The following is a 13746-nucleotide window of genomic DNA, read 5'->3' as shown; positions in this document are numbered from 1 at the left end:
AGGGTGTACATTTGCATTTATTGAATAAAGCAATCAAGAGTAGGAGTAAAATCTTGCACCTAGGTGGGAGAGGCCAAGCAATGTGTTTATATTTCTAATAAAATTAGTGGGATGAAAATATTATTGTTCAGTGGTGTAACAATACAAGCCTGGTGATACAATGGAAAATTTACATTCAAAGGAAAAGTTAGGTATAAACAGAGAGGAGTTTGTGTGTGTAAGGCAGAGGCATTCAAGATCTAACCAGCCTGTACGCCTACAACTGTGTCTGCATGGAACCTCATCTTGAATTTATAATGTCAAATGTGCTTTGCCTGGGGTCTTTTTAAACCTATGAGTTTTACTGTTGCCTTAACAGGGATGTAACTGAGAGTCAGATTAATTAGGGGATCTTTATAGTTATTATAGTAGTAATTTTGTAGATATATGTATGTGCTTATATTTTTCCTTGTATTAATAATTGTTTAATTTAGTTTTATAAAAAAAAACCCCAATACTTATTACTACTGAATTCAAAGCTTATATCTTGAAACATACATATTGCAAAAATTGGTTATGACAGTTGTTTCAAGTTTCCCTCTGGGATTTGAACTACTTAGCCTTTACCATCGGCTGTGTCATAATACATGCATAATTAAAGGAGAATGCAAAACAATGTTGAAGTGATGTCTTTCATTCAATCAATAATTCTGCAAAAACTAAAATGCAAGGAAAGTTTGCATTCTTTGTTTTGAACAGCTAGTAAACAATTGCTGGTTAGTAGAGTGTTAAAGTTTGCAGTTGCTAAGAATGTATTTTATTAACAATGGTGAAAAGAAACAATAACAATGCAGCTGTCTTACCGATCCTTCAACATGTCCCCAGCAATGTGCAAGTGTTTTAACCAGTGAAAATGAAAGAGTTTTGTTTATGTATTCAATTGTTGTGAAAATTGAGAATATTACAATTTACCCAGGAAGCCTTCGAAAGGGTATCAGCTCCTTTGTGATGCTCAATGCATTCTAATCCTACAAACTTACTCTCTGAATAATGCATTACTTAAATACAATTTTAGGATGCAAGATTTTTCTTTAAAGGACAACATCAAACTAAGCATCAAATGTTGTACCTTTGCCACTGATTTCATCCTCATTCCCTGGTCATTGTCTCAGGCTGAAGCATCATATTTTGCCCCCATATGCACTGCTCCTACCACAACTCATGAACTCTCTGCAATGTTATTGTCACCTTTGGACTCAACTGTTTGAATTATCTCCTCTCTGGCCTTCCATAAAGTGCAGCTCATCCAAAAATGTACTGCCCACTATCCTATCCTGCATGAAGTCTTGTTCACCAACCGCCAATGTCCTCTTTAACCTGCATTGACTCCCAATGAATTACTTTGAATTGCAAATCCAGATGCCATATTTGTATAGCAGGATTCCAGAAAATCAGTAAGGTAAATAACCACGTAATTTGTATGTTGATAAGAGCATTGTTTGTATCGGTGGGATTTTATGAATAAAATCCTCCCACTTCCAAGTGCTGACCCTTGTCTTTGGAGTTAACAGCTCCAGCAAGGAGCAGGATCATACAATTTTTGACCATAATAAGACCATAAGATGTAGCAGCAGATGTAGGCCATTCAGCCCATCGAGTCTGCTCCGCCATTCAATTAAATCATGGTTGATCTTATAATCCTCAACTCCACTTTCCCGCCTTTTCCCCATAACCTTTGATTCCCTTACTGATTAAAAATCTGTCTATTAAGCCTTGAATATGCTTAATGACCCAAACCTCTGCAGCCCTCTGTGGTAAAGAATTCCACAGATTCACAACCCTCTGAGGGAAGAAATTCCTCCTCATCTCTGTCTTAAATGGGCGACCCCTCACTCTGAGATTATGCCCTCTGGTCATAGACTGTCCCACAAGGGGAAACAACCTCTCAGCAACCACCCTGTCAAGCCCCCTAATAATCTTATATGTTTCAATAAGATCGCCTCTCATTCTTCTAAACTCCAATGAGCACAGGCCCAACCTACACAACCTCTCCTCATAAGAAAATCGCTCGATACTCGGGATCAACCAAGAGAAACTTATGTGGACTGCCTCCAATGCTAGCACATCTTTCTTTAGATAAGGGGATCAAAACTGTTCACGGTATTCTAGGTGTGGTCTAATGCCCAAGCTAAAAGCTGTGGTTGCAGGAGAATAAACTGCAAAGATCAGCATAAAAAATGATTACATCAGGAACATCTCATTGTGTGTGTGGACTTGACTGATATAAAACCATCAGGCAGATCCTGTAGATAAAAGGCCCCTTTCATTCTGCAGAAACTATTCTTATTCCATTTTCCCCATTCTTCAGGTATGAAACAATTAACCAGCGCCAATATTCCATCACATTTTTCTATAAATAGAAACTATTATGTTCACGCTATGGGCCAATATACAGTTTGAAGAACACTATAGTTACCATTATTGAGACATAGGAGTAAGGTTTCATGAGAAATTTTACTCTTCTATTGACTGTTACAGCCAAATTCACCACACATTTATTCCACTACAATCTGGAATTGATAACCAAGCCAGTTATAACTGAATACTATGGAAAACTACAATAACATAATATTGTGCTCGTGACACCAGTTTCCCCCAGACATAGGTCTCACATAGCCAGCCAGAAACCAAATGTAAAACTTTTGGCAGTTGCTCAGAATGATGGACTGCAACACTTGGTAAAAATCAATCTCTCCAGCAGTCAGTCTTAACAGGTCTCAACAATTCTACAGTTGGATGGCAGCCAATTATACTAAATTTGTGCTTGGAGAAACTGCATTGCACTCATAAAGACCTCACGCAATTTAAAAAAAAAACCACCTGGGGCAGAATTGTCCCAGATTTGCACTAAGTACGGTAGCGGGTGTGAAAAATGTCACTTTACTTGCCGGCCGCAAAAGCGGGTTTTAATGAAGTGTTGCTCAATTCCCAACACTGATAAATGAATAATGCATTCATAGGAAACATACCAGATCACAGGTGGGGTGGTCTCTGATTCGCCCGCCCTGCCACCATCTCAGTCCTTCAATAATCCGAGCGCCATGTTTAAAGGGCACCCCTGCACAGAGCTAGCATTCTCTAAGGGATCGGAAGTTACTGGAAAGTCATAGCTGCCAAAAGGAGGAAACCTGCTACCCCCAAATTTAGCGACACCTCCCTTGGATGCCTACTGGATGCAGTGTAGGCCCGACATGAAGTCCTCTACCCCCACTCTGGGCAAAGACCAGCAAGCAAAGTCAACAATCCAGCATGGGAGGTGGTGGCAATGGTGGTCAGTGCCAACACCCTGTATTAGAGGACAGAGAACCTCTTCTCATCATTCACAATTCGCACACTCACAAACCCATCACACACCCACAGGGCCCTCACTCATTGCCAATTCAAGGGACATCATCATTCACTCTCTCACACACACCTTCATCCGCCCTGCAGATCTTGTCCTCATCCCATCCATGGCACCACTCACCACCCTCATATGCCAAGAAGAGTAATACGGACTTGAAATTCAACTCTGTTTCTCTCTCCACAGATACTGTCAGACCTGCTGAGTTTTTCCAGCATTTTCTGTTATTGTTTCAGATTTCCAGCATCCGCACTATAGTTATCATCATTGAGAAATAGGAGTAAGGTTTCATGAGAAATTTTACTCTTCTAATGACTGTTCCAGCCAAATTCACCACACATTTGTTCCACTACAATCTGGGATTGATGACCAAGCCATTTATAACTGAAGACTATGGAAAACTACAATAACATAATATTGTGCTAGTGACACCAGTTTCCCCCACACATAGGTCTTACATAGCCAGCCAGAAATCTGCAATATTTTGCTTTAATCCTTCTCAACTGGCCTGGCAGGCATCCTGCTTACACTCTCTCTGTCTGTATTCATGCAGGACAAGCTAGCACATAACAAAAGGGAGAGGTCGCAAACTGGTGGAGGAATGCCCAACATCAAGGCCCTAATGGACTTTGGAAATAGAGTCATCCAGCTGGCCAGCAACGATCTGGACTGTTCCTGTGCTGATGATGAGGTTGGTGGTGCTCACCCAAGTGAGGGTCCAGCAGTGATGTTGATGTTGATCAATCAGACAACCATGTTGTGAGTGAGACGCCCTGTTCAGCAGTCCCTGCCATGCACTAATTATCTCTCTTTGCTTTCGCAGGCACATCTGGCACAGCAGTCGAGGGGGTCCACGAGCCAGGTCCACAACTTAAGCTCCGAAGACACTTTGGAAGAAGAATCTGATGACAGCCTAATTGAAGACCGGTCACAGCGCTCATCCACACCCTGCACCAATGCAGAGACACACACCTGGGTGGGTTCTAGTTCCAGAGTAGCCTCAGGGTCACAATCTGGTGAGCACTTCACACTGTCTGATCCACAGCAGGCGGCGGCAGGGACTTTCCAGATTTCTGACACTCAGAGTACTGCTGGAGGCCAGAAATCTGCTGGGTCAGAGTCAGGTGAGAAGCCTCTGGACTCAGTCATACCTCAGTTTCTGAAGCTGCAAAGACAAGCTCAGGAACATCGTGAAGGCACTCCTCAGTTTGTATGGCATGATGGAGGAGTCCGTCCACCTTCAGTCTGAGGTGATAGCGCTGGCATGCCAACGCACCGAGGTCAACACTGGTAGGATGGCAGCCACATTGGAGACCTTGGTCCAGGATGTCGGTCTTGCACGCTGTGCGGGTTGAACTCCATCTCTGATGCCATAGTTGGCTTCCAACAGTGTCAACGCGAGAGGGGTATGGGGCAGCTCGAGCTCACTCCAGCTTCCCCTTCTCCTCAAGGAGACAGCCAGGGGCCATCAAGCCATAGGGAGGATGACCAACAGCTCGACACCCCGGGGTTAGGGGCCACCTAAATCCACTCTTCCTGTGACCCTTGCAGCTCCAGCTCAACAAGCCGAGGAGCGTGCAGCTGCCTCGTAGCAGGACGCCCAAAGTAGGCTGGGGCCTTCCAGATCTCGACCCTCCAGAGGGCACCCACCAAGGTCATCAGAGACAGGGCATAGCAGTCAGCAGGTTGCCTCTACCTCCACTGTGAATGTTGGGGGTGCACAAAGACATAGCTGCAGGTTTAGGAAAGTTAAGAAGATGCAGTTGCATAGCCTGGGCACAGGTGTTAATCACTTTAATATAATGTTCACTATTAGAAACATAGAAACTAGGAGCAGGAGTAGGCCATCTGGCCCTTCGAACCTGCTCTGCCATTCAATATGATCATGGCTGATATTCTATCTCAAGGCCATATTCCCGCTTTCTCTCCATACTCCTTGATTCCCCTAACATCCAAAAAATGATCAATTTCTTTCTTGAGTATACTCAGTGACTCGGCCTCCACAGACTTCTGTGGTGGAGAATTCCACAGGTTGACCATCCTCTGAGTGAAGAAATTTTACCTCATCTCAGTCCTAAATGGCCTGGCCTGCATCCTGAGACGGTGGCCACTGGTTCTAGACTTCCCAACCAGGGGAAACATCCTCCCTGCATCCAGTCTGTCTAGCCTTGTTAGAATTTTATATGTTTCAATCAGATCCCCTCTCATTCTTCTAAACTCAAGTGAATACAGGCCGAGTTGAACCAGTCTCTCCTCACACAACAGCCCTACCATCCCCAGTGTCAGCTTAGTGAACCTCCGCTGTACTCCCTCTATGGCAAATATATCCTTCCTTAGGTAGGGAGACCAAAACTGCACGCAATACTCCAGGTGTGGTCTCACCAAAGTCTTGTGTAACTGCAGTAAGATACCCCTACTTCTGAACTCAAATCCTCTTGCAATGAAGGCCAACATACCATTTGCCTTCCTAATTGCTTGCTGTACCTGCTTATTTACTTTCATTGACTGGTGTACAAAGACACCCAGATCCCTTTGTACATCCATATTTCCCAATATATCACCATTTAAGTAATACTCTACCTTGCTGTTTTTCACACCGAAACATATAACTTCACATTTATCCACATTATAATGCATCTACCATGTGATTGCCCACACGTCTAAATCGCCCTGAAGCATCCTTGCATCCTCCTCACAACCCCGCCCAGTTTTGTGTCATCAGCAACCTTGGAAATATTGCATTTGGTCACCTCCTCCAAGTCATTTATATACATCGTGAATAGCTGGGGCTCAAGCACTGATCCCTGCAGTGCACCACTAGCCACCACCTGCCATCCATAAAAAGACACATTTATTCCCACTCTCTGTTTCCAGTCTGTCAATCAATTCTCATTCTATGCCAGTATATTACCCTCAATCCCATGTGCTTTAATTTTGCCCACCAGCCTCTTATGTGGGACCTTATCAAATGCCTTCTTGAAATCCAATATACCACATTCACAGATTCTCCCTTATCCATTCTATGAGTTACATCCTCAAAAAACTCCAGTAGATTAGTTAAACATGATTTCCCTTTGATAAACCCATGCTGATTTTGTTTAATCCCATTAATGCTTCCCAAGTGTTCTGTTACCACGTCTTTTATAATAGACTCTAGCATTTTCGCACTACTGATGTTAGGCTAACTGGTCTGTAATTATCTACATTTTCTCTCCCTCCTTTTTTAAATAATGTGGTTACATTTGCCACCCTCCAATCTGTAGGAACTACTCCAGAGTCTGCAGGATTTTGGAAGATGACCACTATTGCTTCCAACATTTCCAGGGCCACTTCCTTTTGTACTCTGGGATGCGGATTATCGGGCCCTGGGGATTTTTCAGCCTTTAACTCCCTTAATTTCTCTAGCACCATTGTTTTTTACTAATACTGAGTTTCATCAATTCCTCCCTCTCACTAGACCCATGGTTCCCTAAAATTTCTGGGAAATTATGTGTGTCCTCTTTTTTGAAGACAGAACCAAAAAATGTGTTCAATTCTTCTGCCATTTCTTTGTTCCCCATTATAATTTCCCCTGTTTCTGACTGTAAGGGACCTATTTTTGTCTTTGCTTATCTTTTTCTCTTCACTTATTTATAGAAGCTTTTACGGTCAGTTTGTATGTTCCCTGCAAGTTTACTCTCATACTCCATTTTCCACTTCATGATCAATCTTTTTGTCCGCTTTTGCTGAATTCTAAACTGCTCTCAATCCTCAGGCTTGCTGCTTTTTCTGGCAATTTTATATGTCTCCTCTTTGGATCTAATACTATCACTAATTTCTTTTGTAATCCATGGTTGAGCCACCTTTCCAGTTTTATTTTTGCGCCAGACAGGGGTGAATAATTGTTGTAATTCATGCATATATTCCTTAAATATTAGCCATTGCCTATCCACTGTCAACCCTTTTAGTAAGGTTCCCTGATCCATCATTGCCAACTTGCACCTCATACCCTTGTAGTTCCCATTTTAGATTCAGGACCCTAGTTTCAGATTCAACTTCTTCATTCTCCATTTTAATGAACAATTCTATCATTTTATGGTCGCCCTTCCCCAAGGGACCCCACACAACAAGATTATTAATTAATCCTTTCTCATTGCACAATACCCAGTCTAGGATAGCCTGCTCTCTAGTTAGTTCCTCAACATATTGGTCTAAAAAACCACCACATACACACTCCAGGAAATCCTCCTCCACAGTATTATTGCTAGTTTGGTTTGTCCAATCTATACGTAGATTAAAGTCACCCATGATTACAGTTGTACCCTTATTGCATGCATCTCTAATTTCCTGTTTAATGCCTTCCTTTACATGTTCATTACTGTTTGAGGGCCTATAGACAACCCCCACCAATGTTTTCTGCCCCTTGGTGTTTCTTACGTCTCCCCAAACAGATTCCATATCATGGTTTTCAGAGCCAATATCCTTCTTCACTATTGCATTGATTTCCTCCTTTACTAACAGTGCTACCCCACCTCCTTTACCTATTTTTCTGTCCTTCCTAAATATCGAATACCCCTCGATGATCAGTTCCCATCCTTCGTCACCCTGCAGCCATGTCTCTGTTATTGCAACTATATCATAACTGTTTATTTCTATTTGCGCTGTTAATTCATCTACCTTATTGCGAATGCTCCACACATTTAGATATAATGCCTATAGGCTTGTCTTTTTAACCTTGTTAGTCATTTTAGCTTTATTTTGCACTGTGACCCCATTTGTTTTTCGCCCTTGTTTTTTCTGCCTTCCACTTTTGCTTCTTATTTTCTGCCTTTCGTTTCTATTCTCATTTCCCCCTCTTCTGTCTCTCTGCTCAGGTTCCCATCCCCTGCCATTCTAGTTTAAACATCACTGAATATGCTGTCCATGATAATCTCAGCATCGTGGATGTTCCACAGTGAATCCACCTACAGCTCCAGCTCTGAAAAGCGGTTAGCCAATAGCTGCAGCTAAACACACGTCCTGTACACATGGTCACCAGGGACACTGGAAGTGTCCATGACTTCCCACATAGCGTAAGAGGTGCATATCACGGGTACGAGCTCTGCTGCCATGACTTCCCTTTAGATTAGGTTTGTTAGTTCCTCCCTTTAAAGAATACTAACTACAATAAAGGTCTTAATCCACTCCAGACACTCCCACTACAGTCCAAAACCCTCAGCTTATTTTCTTTAAGCTAATGAGCTGCAGCAGTTTAATTAGTAGAAAAAATAGAAGTAGAAGTACTCACCTGACCCTACTCACCAATCAGCTGCCTCCCCTATGTTGTGACACTTTTTCAATCGTGATGTCACTTCAAATTCCACCGCCTGAAGGTCCTGAGCGTATGCCTCTTCTCTCCAGTCTCGGCCTCTGTTTCCCATGCCCTTTTATACTGCTCTATTGTAAATAAGCTTCCAAGAATGTCTCCTTGCCTATGGCTCCTTGTTCTAATGAGCAGTGTTCATGTCACTCAGTTGTGAAACCTTGATTCCTGTACGAGATAAAGGCAGGTGTCTCAGTCCAGGGTCTCTTCCCTTTGCAAGGTGTAATCTTCAGATCAACGTGATGGCCTGGCTTCACATTCCCTGGATACATTACTGATGCATTCATCTTGATGGTGCTCGTCATTTCTGCCAGAACGTTGGCAGGTGTCACAGAGTTCAATCATTCTCTCTGCGTGCTCTCAGCACCTTTAAGGTGGGGCTGGCCCCCTGTCTCTTCAGCATCTGTGACCAGTGACACTGTGCTCCTGAAGGGGACATGGGACAGGTGCTGAAGGCTGACAGAGGATCAGGTGCATTTAAAGTTTCACGGCTGCATTTCCATGGTATGACCCTGATCACGGAGTGCAAGCAAGCTGCCCTCAGCCAGACAAGAGTCAGACATTCACAGAGGCAATGTGAAGATCTATGGAGTGTCCTCACTGCATGTCGTTATCATCCTCTTGGAATCTAGTGACTATTAGGGCCTCCACTGCATCTCCATGACATGAGCCTGAGCACCATCATCCCCTTTGACATCTTCCTCATTGGATGCAATGTGCAGCTCTTCCATCTTACCTTCAGCCAGGTCCTCCCACCGTTGCAGTGCCAGGTTGTGGAGCGCACAGCAAGTGACGATGATGCGCAACATTCTCTGGGGACTGTATTGCAGTGCTCCAATGGACTTGTTGAGGCACTAGAACCTCTTTTTCAAAATGTCTATCATTTGGTCCATCAAATTCCAGGTCACAGCATGAGCCTCACTATATAATCGCTCTGCTGCAGTCTGGGGCCACTGCAAGGGTGTCATCAGCCACATCCTCTGTGGGTAGCCCTTGTCCCCAAGGCGCGAACACTGCTCCTCTGGACCCTGGAAGATGTCAGGGATCTGAGACCTGCTAAGGATGTATGAGTCATGGACATTCTTGGGAATAATGCACAGACATGTAGGATGCATTTGTGATGGTCACACACCAGCTGAACATTCAGCAAGTGGAAGCACTTGCAGTTGACGTAGTTGACTGCTTGTTGCCATGGAGATCGAAGCGGCACATGAGAGTAGTCAATGGCAACCTGCACCTGTGGAAAACCAGAGTTCTGCGCACAACCCAACACTCTTGCTTTCTGGCTTTCCTGATCATGGACGGAATGCACAAAGTTCTGTGCCTTCACGAAGATGGCATCCGTGATCTCCTGGATACACTTGAAGGCTTGTGAGATCCCACACAGGTCATTGCGGAGCCTTGGAATGAGCCACTGGTGTAATAATTGAGCATGCAGTCACTTTCACAGCCACGGGCAGTGGATGCCCTCCATATCTCCTTGGTGCCAAATCCAGCAGCAAGTGACATATGTGACTGACCAGTTCCCTAGACATGTACAGTCTTTGACGACACTGGTTCTAAGTCATCTACAGGAATGACAAGTGCCGCCTAAAGACCTTGGGTCTAGTAAGGTGCCTAGGATCGATGGCTCACTGTGGATCTTCAGTTGCATGCACTGCCGCCCCTTCATCTTGAGGAAGGTGCTCCTCCCTTTGCTGAGCCAGGTACCTCTACTGCACTCTTCTTCTTCTTCTCTGCTCTCTCTAATCCATGAGGCATACTGTTAAATCACCAGGCTCCATGATCCTGATGTTCTCATCCTGCAGGATCAACGAAGTTAGCATATGTGTCCTAAGAACCTCTCTTGGTTAAAGTCTGAAGGCCCCTTCAGGCATGCAGGAGAGTGCTGGCCACCACTTAGATGGCCAGGGTGTAGGGCGTTCATTGGCTGTCCAAAACCCCCAACAACCTCTGCCCACTCCACTTGACCAATTGGCAGCAGCATCGGCCACTGGACTGCATGCTGTGCTCTCAGCTCAGGCGCAGGCATTCTCCTAACCCGCACTGCAAAGCTGCGCTGTTAGCTTGAACCATGATGGATACTGGTCCAAATCTTAATAAAGACTTTGCAATGGACTGTGAGCACTTTCACCAGTGACTGTGCATGGCCACAAGGGGATTGTACAACTTGCTCAGTTGTCCAATTGTTCTGCTGCCGCCTAATATGCACATTCATTTTCAGTCTGCGCCTGAAGGGTGAAAAGTTCTGAAACATTTGGTGGCACTTTCATGCTTTTGCATTGCTTGAGTGGGTAGAAAAGCTTCAGAGGCCTGTCTCCAATCATGTCAATGGAGCTGCAGCTGAACGGTCTCAGCTGTGGAAGAATGCTCACTTTTAACCAGTTTTTCCAAGTGAGTGGCGCTTCCCTCACTCCTTTCCCCCCACTCCCAGGCATGTGCTTGTGTACTTCCTTCAGTCTGTACTGCCTTACCCCCCCGCCCCAAACCTGACCCACACTGGAGCCCTTGCCCCAGCGCTACACTGAAAGCCAGCTGGGAAAAATCCACTTGCCTGTGCCACACCCACCCCCCACCCGGGATGTGCAGCGCCTCTTCCATGATTTCCTATGGGCGACGCTCACAGGTGCTGCGCAAGGTTGTGTGCACTCACCTCCAAGTTCCCCTCAAAGTTCAGGTTGCCTGGTGCACACCTTTTAAAGGCAGTCGCGATGCACACCGTTCTGAAGTCACGCTGACATGGGCGGTAAATTTGTCCACCACAGAGTTCCGTCATTCTCTCTGTGTGATTCCGGTGAACAGGGCTTATAATGAGATGTTAAAGTATTGAAATTACGTTTCTGATGTGCGGGGGTGGGAAACATGGCCTGTCATTGACGGGTGGTGCGGACGATCGCAAACAGGCTTCATGATGGCGTGAAACCTACTTTTATCCTTCTTGCCATATTGTTGTTCCCCCCATCGCCCGCCATGACACCCGATGCCAACAGGACCGAACGATTCTACCTCTAGAATGAAATTGAAGAACACAATGAGGTTTTGTCCATCATTACATTGTAGCATGCTGATACCCCAATGTGTGTAGATCAGGATAGAATTGGTCAACACTATGTACCCACAGAAGAGGTGGTCTGACAGCTCCTTGGTGCTTTAAGGTACTGATTTACCAAATGGCAAGTTATTCATTTGAGTCAAAAGTTAAGAGGTAGTGGGGTGGGGAGTCAAAGCAAGGGCAACTGCTTCACCTAAGTAAGAGAAAACGATTTCCATATTCCCATTCACAGGAATCCACTTCACATTCTCAGATATAGCAAGTGTGCAGCATGGGAAATCAAATGGGGAACAAATATGATCAGCCCTCTGACTTGATTAATAATTCACACTAGACAATTACAAGCTACTTAACCCCCTCATCCCTTTTGAGGATCGCCATTTGCAGAATCAGTAGTTACAAAAGCATTGAAAAAATGGGGGAAGTTGAAGCTGAAGCTCTTCACCAAGTGAGGTTAGTAACAATATTCGTATCATGGAATCTTGAAAGATCTTTTAATGAATATCAAGCTTGAAAATTATTTCTTGAAGCAACATTTTAATATTTTGTCCTCTCTGCTTGCATAGGAATGGAAGAACAAATTCATTCCACAGCTGGTAGCTGTTGAACAAGCCAGGATTTTGCAGAACCCTGGGTTATTAACATAACCTCTCCCAAGGGTTAGCATAGATACACTGGCTTGAGGAGAAAGACAGGGTGACCCACAGTGCACATGCAAAGCAGTCAAGGTGACAAGAGAAGGCATCTGCTGGCTGGAAGCTCAGCATGGTTATTTGCTTTGATGCAGCATCTAGGGATTCAGACTTTGTTACAAGTGTAGATTGTTGCCTGATTGGAATCATCTATATGATTGACTTGTCTTGGTGTAATGTGCATTGTAGGTTAATGGGAGGACTATCAAGGAGTGCACTATTTAGATTGTGCAGTGTTGGTTGAAAAGATATCTGTATGGTGATTCCTGTGGTAACTGTAGTAGATCCCTCAGTAGGACAAACCATGAGCACAATAAAAGCCAGCTATTGTGAATGATCATGCTCAGAGACAGCATGGAGAAACTGTTCAGAATAGAATTTGCACACTGTATAATTTATTATGGATAGGAAAGGACAGATAAACTAAAACCTCCAATTCCATTACTTTACAGTCCGCACTTAGTGTGGCTGTTTTGAAAAAGTAGATGTATGTGTTTCTAAGTTCCCTTTTCAGCATGGTGAATTTAAAGAAACAACACAAGACTTTCATGGGTTTAAAAATAAAGAAGAGGGGCCTGAATTTCACACTTGCCGTGCACGCAAAGTCGGCAGGCCGGAGTTGGATATTGAATCCACTCCCGAGCGAGATTGCCTTCTCAATGTGATTTCACGCTGGGTGGCCAATTAAAGCCTGTCCAGCATTAAACATGTCTTCCAGTTGGCCTGACAGTTTGGATGGGGGTAGGAATGAGTTGGGCGCTGGGTCCAATGGTATCCCCAAGACTTTGGCAACTTCAGTTAAACTTCCAATGGAAAAACAGATAGGTCCTACAACATGGAAATGAATTTGGTGTTAATACTGCGGCTTTTTGGCTATGAACTGATCCTGACTAAAATCGTCACTGACTCAATGTATTTGTATATAGTAGCTCTGAGGTATGCCTTGAAAATCTACAGGTCATGCCCAGCATCTGCCACTGATCCAACTAAACATTGTGGCAGCAGTGAGGAAGCTGTGGGTGGGTGGGGGGTGGGGGGGGTGGGGGGGGTGGGAGGCGGTTGTGGGGGGGGGGGTGGGGTGGGTGGCGTGGTAGAGTTGGGGAAGGGGTTCCCTTCATCTACTTACATCAGTGGAGAAAGAAATAAATAATAATACCTTCGACAGCACCTTTCATGACTTCAGGGTGTCCCAGACTGCCTCACCGCTTTTTGAAGTCTGGTCACTGCTATAATGTGGAGAACGTCCGACCAGCCAATTTGCACACAGCAAGCTCCCATT

The sequence above is a fragment of the Carcharodon carcharias genome, chromosome 14, assembly GCF_017639515.1.
Source record: "Carcharodon carcharias isolate sCarCar2 chromosome 14, sCarCar2.pri, whole genome shotgun sequence".
Lineage (NCBI taxonomy): Eukaryota > Metazoa > Chordata > Chondrichthyes > Lamniformes > Lamnidae > Carcharodon > Carcharodon carcharias.
The sequence above is the reverse complement of the archived record's forward strand: the minus strand, read 5'-3'. Positions refer to the sequence as shown.